Source organism: Nomascus leucogenys, chromosome 22a (assembly GCF_006542625.1).
Source record: "Nomascus leucogenys isolate Asia chromosome 22a, Asia_NLE_v1, whole genome shotgun sequence".
NCBI lineage: Eukaryota > Metazoa > Chordata > Mammalia > Primates > Hylobatidae > Nomascus > Nomascus leucogenys.
This window is the reverse complement of record NC_044402.1, coordinates 96,894,457-96,903,851: the sequence shown is the minus strand read 5'-3', so window position 1 is coordinate 96,903,851 and position 9,395 is coordinate 96,894,457. Positions and strand designations below refer to the sequence as shown.

General features: G+C 41.3%; 1 protein-coding gene across 2 annotated transcripts in view; it reads left to right on the top strand.

The window, feature by feature from the left end:
* The first annotated feature begins 700 nt into the window (after nucleotides 1–700).
* The window catches only part of HECW2 (HECT, C2 and WW domain containing E3 ubiquitin protein ligase 2), a 402,132-nt gene continuing 393,437 nt past the window's right edge, over nucleotides 701–9,395 (top strand). The window contains exon 1 of one of the 2 annotated variants that reach the window (XM_030804281.1): nucleotides 701–848. The gene's annotated coding sequence lies outside the window, so the exon portion shown is untranslated. The remainder of the gene's footprint in view (nucleotides 849–9,395) is intronic. The other variant, XM_030804280.1, reaches the window with a different exon arrangement.

Here is a 9,395-nt window from a genome sequence, read left to right as displayed (position 1 = left end):
CCCGGCGCCCTCCCGAGCGCGGGCGGGAGCCATGGTTTCGCGCGTACCCGCCGCCGCTGCTGACTCGACACAATCGGCGGGTCGCGCGGGGGCCGTGGCGTAACCCGGGGGTGGGCGACGGCGCGGAGCCGCCTCGGGAGCTCTGGGTGTCTCTGGGAGCTAGGAAGATGCCAGCACAAAGGAGAGCCGAGACCCAGCCTGCTGCGGAGGGCGGCGGGAAGAGCCACTGAGGGGCGCGCCGGGCGCGCTCTGCCCCTGCGCCGCGTCTCTCCCGGCGCTTCTCGCGGTCTCGGGGTCGGGGACTGCAGCGCAGAGACTCTCGGCTCCGTGGCAGCGGCCGCAGCAGCTGGGAGCTGCATGCAACGCGCGGCGGCGCCCCCGGCCGCCTGTTTTCTCCGCGGCGCGCACGGACCGGCCGCAGGGCGCCGGGGCCGCGGGTCCGGGCGACTGAGGGGGCGCCCTTCCGCCCCGCGGCCGGGTCCCCACCCGCAGCCCGTGGCGACGGGCGCAGAGCCCAGGTGAGCGCGCGGCCCTCGCCGCAGGTAGCGGACGGCGGGAGGTGGCTTTGTTTTTCCTCCCTTGCGCCCCGGCGCGGTCATTCATTTGACATTTCGGTTTCCGCTGCCCAGAAACGCGGGCGAGAGGCACCAGGATGTGTTGGATGGTTTGGTTCTCCCGGGAAACTGGGACTTTGGGGTCTATTTGAGCATCAATTGAGGGAGAGGACGCTTCATTTCCTTTTTGGTTGGGAATGTGCCGTGAACATCCTCTGCTGGAGCTTGGGGCCTGGAGCAAACTGGGGCTGCAGATTTAGACGTAGACGTTTCCGAGGACGCGCGACTGCAGAGGTCTGACTCTCTCATGTCTTGTCTTCTCTATTAGCAGCGCTCGGGTGCTTTTCGTCGTTTATTATTATTAGTTTAGAGAACATCTTTACAGGCACATTTATTTCTTTTAGAGTTAGAAGTCTTTGGAGTCAGTACAGAGAGCTCACAATTATAGTTACAAGGGTTCAATCGATATTAAACTTCAGGAAGGAAAACATTGTGATCATTACAGATAGAGGTGGACAGCATGCAAACTTCGGGGGCCTTTAGCTTTTTGGATATGATTTCTGGTTTCACTGCCCTAGACTCACGCAAACTCTGTTTTCGTATATATATACCTTTGTGAAAGTGTGATACTTGTCTTTTCTGGAGTAGTGTTCTATAGTTTGTCATTTAGAAGAAGAATATTTTAGTGTAATTAATAGAGCTCTCCATGTATTTGTCTTATAAATATGATTTTCTTTTTACTGTTTCTCCTATTCCCTCAAGGGTTCATTTCTTCTGTTGCCTAGAGAGAGCTTTTTTTCTTTCTCTTCCCAACAGATGGCTGTATGTTCCAAGAGGTTATCTTTAAAATGACATACACATTATCTACAAAGAAAGAAAGATCAGTTATTGACTTTATCTTTGGAGTTATTAAAATAAAAGGGCCTAATCTGGATGGGGATATTATTAATGGTGTGAAAATCTGGAGTTTGCTGATCTGTTTGGTCATCAGAAGATTCCTGCGGGGATTGTTTATATAGCGTGGGAGACAGATGGCATCCCTAGCAGACTAGAGAAGCCAGGCATAAAGGGTCATTGTATTCTTCAGAAATTATCCACTTCACTATTAGAGGTGGGGTAGGGTGGGGTGGAGGGTGGCAAAGACATTTTGAACTCTTAAAGGAGACACCGTAACATTACTATCCAGCAGTCTAACCAGCTTTAATTTTTCTTTTTGTTGAACATTCAAAAAGTCCCAATTGAGCTATTTGTTTCGATTATTTCATTGGCACATTTTGGCTTCGATGTGGTTGTGTGAAGCAGTTTATTAACAAAAATGTCTTTGAACTTAAAAATAATCGTGCTGCTTCTGGGGGAAAATTAGTTGCACCTTTCTTAGCTCTTGTATATAAATGGCCCCTTGGACTCAAACCGTCTTCTGGCTGGAAAGACTTTAGTTTGCATTAGTTTGAATCTAGTTTCCTTCACCATCTCCGTGACAGGTGGTTTCCTAATCCCCAGCAATTGGCCGCAGACTCTGAGGTTTGGGCAGTACTGTACTTCCATGATGATTTTCCAGCCTGAGACATTCGCTTCACCATCGCCTCTATCACGGTATTGGTCAACATTTGGCAATGAATCTTTATGAATGACTGTGGTGTCGGTAAAGAAATCAAAATCATTCTGAACATTTGAGATAAACCAGCTGGAGCTTTTCTGCACCTACCACTGTTGTGGATTATCTACGTGCTGTAGATTGCAACCAGATCACAAAGCTAGTTTTCCCTCTTTATGAATGCGAAGGAAAATATTCCAGTAAATTAACATTTGCCAGCCACAGGACTAAATTTAATGAAGAATATGAGCAATGTTTGACCCCTCTGAACAGGAGACAAAAAATAAAAGTAAGCGTTGGTTCTGTTTCACTTGGGCAATGTGATCTTGGGAGAAAAACCTATATTTTCTTACTCTTTTAAAAGGCTTTTGCAACACTGATTTCAGCCAAAGGCAAAGAAACCAAGGTTGTTACCTATAGTTGAGGACAGATGCTTTGGCATTTTCTCCTAGATGAACGTGTTTTGCAGGAGAGGTGGCTTTTGGGATCTTTCCAGTTTTAATATGTGCCTACACATCAATGAAATGACCTTGCATTCAAAATGCTTGTTAAGTCTATATGGTTGGTATCTGTGTAACCTCTAACCAGGTGGCTTTCTCTGTTGTGAAGTGTTCCTTTAAGAGAAACCAAAGGCTTCTCGCCTGGGGCTTGCTGTAGGCCTGGCCTGGATCCACATTCTTGTGCACTGCTGACTGCTTTCTTGGGAAAGACTGGAACCAGTTTTGCTTGGTGTGTTGGACAGGGAATGGCAGCATTGGGTGAAAACCTTTCTAGCTCTGTTATCAAAAGCCAGGCCTGGCCTGAAAGAGGGAGGACTATGTTTGAAGTTTGATTGATTTAACAGAGGCAGAGGTTGCTTCATTACACACAGGATGCCTTTTGTATCAGGATATGAATGAGAGATTAGAAAAGTGACCAGATGCCCTGCTTTGCTTGTGACAGTGCCAGTTTATTCCTGTTGGTTTATCTTATCAAAAGCACCCCCTTTCACATGTAAAAATGCCCTGGTTTGGGTGATAATTATCTGGTCACCCTAGATATTAAGGAATCCTGAATTTTTTTTCATCACCCCTCTTCCGACACCAGATTTTGAGTCTTGCCTTATTTCAGTCTTTTATTTATTAAATGCAAAGATAGAAAATCAGAAAAATTTAAACCTGAAAAATATACAAGAAAAACTGAAATAGGAGGAAGGAAGATAGGAGAATGAGATAATTGCTTGTCATCTATTTACACACATAGTGAATAAAATAGTTTTATTCTTAAGCTACTAAGCGTCTGCCATGGCTGTAAGCACATATTATTATTGTCTTCAAGCACAATATGAATTAGCACCTGTCTGTATATCTAGAGCTGACACTAATTGGGACAAATCCCGTGATTTGGGAGAGCAGTTTCTACAAAACCTGTTTGCAGACCTGATGGTTACCATGGCTCTTAGAGACACTAGACTCAAGATCTAGTGTCTGGTCCAGATCTTGGATATTTACTGAGATTCCAGAACACAAGTGTTGTTGTGAAGACTTGATTCCACATTCTCTTAGTTTTCGAGCTCCCTGGCCATGAGGATAATAGGAGGGCTTTTGTTTTCTGTACTCTCTTGTATCTCCAGTGTTTGGTTTGGGTCTTTTCATACAGAGGGGTCGCAGAGAGGGAGAACTGTTGTGTCTGTTCACCACATGAAAATTCTCTTGGGGGTTTGAGATTGTGCAGGTGACCTGGCAAGGGTTTGGGTTCTTTACCCAAGTTAGATATATGAAGCTTGTGGCATTTGCTTCTGCAGTAGTTGCTATGCTCCTTTACCAAAGAATTGTGTGTTTGTAACACAGCTCACTTACTATGTTGGCCAGTGGATGTTACAATTAATTATGGCTGTCACCTTTCCCAAGCTCACTCCACTGAAGTCCTCAAAAGCTTGGTCAGCATGTCTAAATAAGAAGAAATTTATGGGTTTTTTTTTTGTTGTTGTTGTTTTTTTTTGTTTGTTTGTTTGTTTTTGAGACAGGGTCTCACTCCGTTGCCCAGACTGGAGTGCAGTGGTGCGATCTTGGCTCACCGCATCCTCTGCCTCCTGGGTTTAAGTGATTCTCGTGCCTCTGCCTCCCAAGTAGCTGGGATTACAGGCACGCACCACTACCATCAGCAAGTTTTTGTGTTTTTAGCAGAGACAGGATTTTACCATGTTGGCCAGGCTGGTCTTGAACTCCTGACCTCAAATGATCCACCCTCCTCGGCCTCCCAAAGTGTTGGGATTACAGGCGTGAGCCACCGTGACTGGCCTATGTATCTTCTTTATAAGTAGGATGACTATGTAATTTAAAAAAATCCAGACAAGGACACTTTTGAGAGTAAAATATGGTACTAACTGGAAGGGGCATTAGATCAACGAGTATAAACTGAGACTGTGCCAGGAACACTAGGATTTATGGCTATTCTAACTATGACTCAAGTCATAAGCTTGTATATGTATTATATCCATATGATGGAGAAATGTCATTAGCTTCTAGGCTTGTTCAACATATATGTGTATGTATGTGTATGCAATGATGTATGTATAGATAAACATTGATAATGTATCTATGGATATGTGCATTGTAGGTTTGAAATAAACCACTTAAGAAGTCCTAGTAATTGGAAATTTATGCCCTTCCTTATCTCTTTCATTGGTTGACTTTTTAACTAAACTCTCTGGATCTAGCCTCTCCAAACTTTAAATCATCTCCCGACCTTGTCTATTTTAATACCATTCTATTGATATAATTCTTTTGCTTAAAAACCTTTGATGGCTTATCATTTTCTTTTTAATTCTCAAAGTAAGATCCATAGGCAGTTTGGTGGTTAGAAGGGAAAAGCAATGAAAAAATTCAATTCATTCATCCATTCATTTATTTGTTCATTCAACTAATATGTATTGAGCTCCATCTGTGGGTTAGTCTCTGATTTAGGTGCTGGGAATATGTTGATGAATAAAACAAAGATCCCTGACCTTGTGGAGTTTTCATTCTTTTGGGGGCAGGCAGGTGGGAGGTGGGAGACAGATAATAAACCAAGTAACTAAATTATATATGATGCTAGAAGGAGATGAGTGCTTTGGAAGAAAGAGAAAGTAGGACAGGGTAAGTGTGGTTGTGTAGGCTTCATGGAGAAAGAGACCTTAAGCAAAGAGTTAACAGAAGGTAAGAGAAGTTGCTTAATAGAAATACCTGAGGGATAGAGTTGCAGGATGGCCAGTGCAAAGGCCCTGATAAAAGAATGTGTTTGGATATGTTCAAAGATTTGCAAGATCAGCATGATGGGGTGGAGTGACAAGGGGGGAGTCAGAAATGAGACCAGAAGGGTGGTGTGGGTGTTGCAAAGCATGTAGGGCCTTGAGACAGGCTATTTAATTATGATTTCAGCAGACATCCCAAAAAAAAAAAACTTATTATAATATTTAAGATTGTGTTTGTGCTGCAAAGACTGCACTGGTGAGTGCGTATAGCTTACATTTTGTTAATGGTCCACTTCGTGTTTGTTAATATAATTTTTATATCATTTACTTATTTTTTATTTGTTAAAAGAATACTTTTTGTTTTTGCCGTTCTTGAATTGTATTCCCATTTCACAAAATTAGGTAAGTGGTTCAAAAGTAGTTCATTGAAGTGTAAAAATAGTGACGAAAATAGTACTGTAAATGCTACATTTCAGAATACCATAAACATACTTAGAGAACTGAATCCCACTGCATATAAAATGGGAATATGTATGTATAGAGACAAGGGAATCTCTGAGAGTGACAATTTCAGAACAGTAGCTGAAATTGAAAAGTGCAAATGGAAATATGACAATGACTATCTCAAAACTGTATTTTATTGGACTTGCTATCCCCATTAGGACCAAATGAATCTGTAATCGTTGCCTGTTATGAAACTTTGTCCAATAGTGGCATGAAGCCATGGATGTTTTTGTGTCATTTTCGAACAAAGCACAGTGGCTTCTCTGTTATACTATTGAAGTTTTCTAGGACAAGCACACAATAATGCTTTCCTTTATAAAATTAATGTATTATATGGCGAAAGGCAGGTAAGAGATTATAATTCTATTAACATCATTAAAGGATCCTTGTAGCAAAATAAGTATGAGTCATATTATTGAAGAGACACTTGGAAAATCAGCTGGAAAGTTAAAGACAAACATTATCCTTAGAGAGAAACCAGAAGTTATTGACAAAACTCCTTTGTCAAATGACATGGTTGGCTGTGGCATAGTATCAGTGGAGTGGAGTGTGGAAGAGCGATTACTATCAAGTGCACGCTAGCAGATATTTCACTTTATGGTTGGATGAAACCACCGATGTCATGCAGAGAATGAATCAGCTTTTGGCATTTGTTCAGAAATGAGTGCTCGGTGATGCTTTTGTTCATTTATCACTGAAAACTTGTGCTATAGGAAGAGGTTTTTTTTTTTTTTTTGGTTAACCATTATTCTTGAGAGTGGAAAAGTTGCTCAGGGGACAGAACTGACAGGGTACTGGGCTCAGGTACAGATAAGGTGATGGCTTCATGAAGAAAATAAGTTGTACTTAGAAATAAGCCAATCCACATGCTACCCACTTCATGGAGAAGATGTAGTACCCTCTGATCTTGAGGAAATACAAAAAGAAACAGTGGAAACTATGGATTCAACCAAACTGTGGCCCCTGCATCTATGAGTTTGCTGTGCAAAGTGATGGGCAGTGAGTGTAAGACTGCTTCCCCAAGCTGACATATGCTAGCTGCATAGTGGAAAGGTGCTTGTGTAATATTTTATCTGTGGAGTAAGATATCTGTGGAGCGAGAAAAACATTTCCTTATGACAGTGATTAGAAATGATTTGTGTTATATCAAGTGGTATATCTAAGTCATATGCTTAGCCTGTGGTGAACCATGGCAAGGACAGAAAGGGAAGGGAGAATTATTAACAAATAAAACAATATGTCACAATCTTAGACTATGAAATTTTTTATTAGAGAGTTGGAAGTTCACACTGACTGTAAATTAAGGAAGTGATATTTTCAATAATAGACAGCCATTTATATAATAAGCATAGTATCTCTCAGTGACCTTCTAGAAGAATAAGAGCTCAAAGTAATAGAACTTAGACCCAGTAAGTTTTGATGGGGAGTAGACACAAGTATATATTTGGTATTTGAGAGCATGTAGAGAACCATGGTGGGAGGGACCCAGACTTTTAGGATTTTGCATTAAGATATTGGGTGGCAGGGAGTACAGGCTGAAGGAGGTAGAGAAAACTGTTGGATTTCTCTGACAGTTGGATATGACCTTTCTTATGTTTTTGTCTAAGGCTTCACTTCATTTCATCCAAATGGACTTCATACTCAAAGGTTTTCAGGACATAATCTATATTGCCGTTGGCATAATCTAGAAAAAATGAATGATTTCTTATGGTCTTATAGTGGTCTTGGATACCCTCCATATAGGCCCCCACCCCTTCCTCTCTCCATTTTTTCCTCTCTTCTTCTCTTTCTCCTTCTCCTCCTTTGTTCTTTCCTTCTTTAAGCCATTGAGTTGGCATCTCTAAGCTACATGAGCTAGAAGAGCTCATCTTCTGTATCACTGTTATCTAGGCAGATATATGTGCTATACAGGGAACAAGGGAAAGGAGCCCCTAGGGAAGGGAAGTTCTGTACCTTGCTCAACTAACTCATCCTAATGTCTGATATCCAGCTATAGCATGCATTTAAATGTAAACCCCCATTCTTCAATAAAGACTCATTTCCTTTTTCCCCTCTTTGGACTTTTAATAAAGATGGAATCGTTGTCTTTTGTTTAATAAGTCGTCTGTTGTGATGGCCCTTATTTAATACTAGGACAAAAGTCATTCATGCATTATTCATTGAACCTTATATGCCAGGCTCTATGCTAAGTAATGGGTATAAAAGAGGTTAATAATCAGACATGGCTCTGTCCAGATGAGACAGAATATAATGGAAAACAGGCCGTACAGATATGAATAAATAAGTATATAATTGCAAAACAAATATGGCAAAAATATTAATGTTTGTTAAATCTGGGTGTTGGTATGTATGGTATACCTCAGTAATATACTTAGGCCACAGTGAATCATGGCAAAGACAAACAAGGAAGGGAAAATTATTAACAAGTAAAGCCATATGCCATAATCTTAGACTATGAATTTTTTTTATTAGAGAGTTAGATGTCCACATTGACCGTGAATTAAGGAAGTAATATTTGGTATATGGGCTACTATTATATTAACTTCTTAACAATATGAACTTCTAAATGTATATTTTAAATATTTCATAAGCAACAAATGAAAAAACCTAGTTGGAAGTACATTAAGTGCTTTGTTGAGGTGGGCTTTGGCAGAGAATGTTGTGTAACTGAGACTTCCTTTAGATGGAGTGCTCAGGGAAAACTTGAAGTGTAATTCATCACTTGCCTATATAAGAGGGATGGGGATAATTTGGAAAGGGTTCAGGGAGGAGTCACAAAGATGATTGATGACAGAGTTGAAAATAGCCCTATGAGAACAGTCTTAGAGAACTGGGGATGCTGAGGAACAATGGAATGCTTAACCTAAAGTGGTGATTTAGGTTTTTTTTTTTAATTTATAGGGAGTTTTACACATCCACATTCTCTTCACTTGTCTGCCATGGTCAACAGCAGGCAAGACAAGTGATTCAATTTAGAATTATGGGTTAGAGGAGAATCAGAATTTTGTTCTGCACTTGAGGAAAAATTGGAAAGGATCTGAGAGGTAAACTAGTTCAGCCGTTCTGTAAAGAAATATCTCTTCAGTGTTTTTAATAGGTGGTCATCAGGTTTTTAGGAGATAGTTTCCATGCTTCCTCCACTAAGAATAGGGTGATGGTGAGTGGGACACTCTAGTTTACTTTAATTAGACAGGTCTTCTTCCTGTCCCATAAATACCCTAGACTCATCTCCACCTCAGTACTTTTACCACAGGAAGCAACTCCCACCTGGAATGCCCACCACTTCTACTTACTCTTTCAGGCGCCAGGTCTCCATTGCCCTTCTGTATGCAATTTAAAAACAGTGGTTTTTGTCATTTTTCCCACCTCATCCTTCTGAAGAATATGCCATTCCTGGAATTCAGTGTAGTTTCCCTTGTCAGTGATTGACAGTAAGAATAAGGGTAGAGTAAGTATCTTATAGGAGGAGTTGGGAGACAGTGTGTTTAGCCTTCCACCCAGATGCTGATATGCTACCCTCTTGGGAATCACT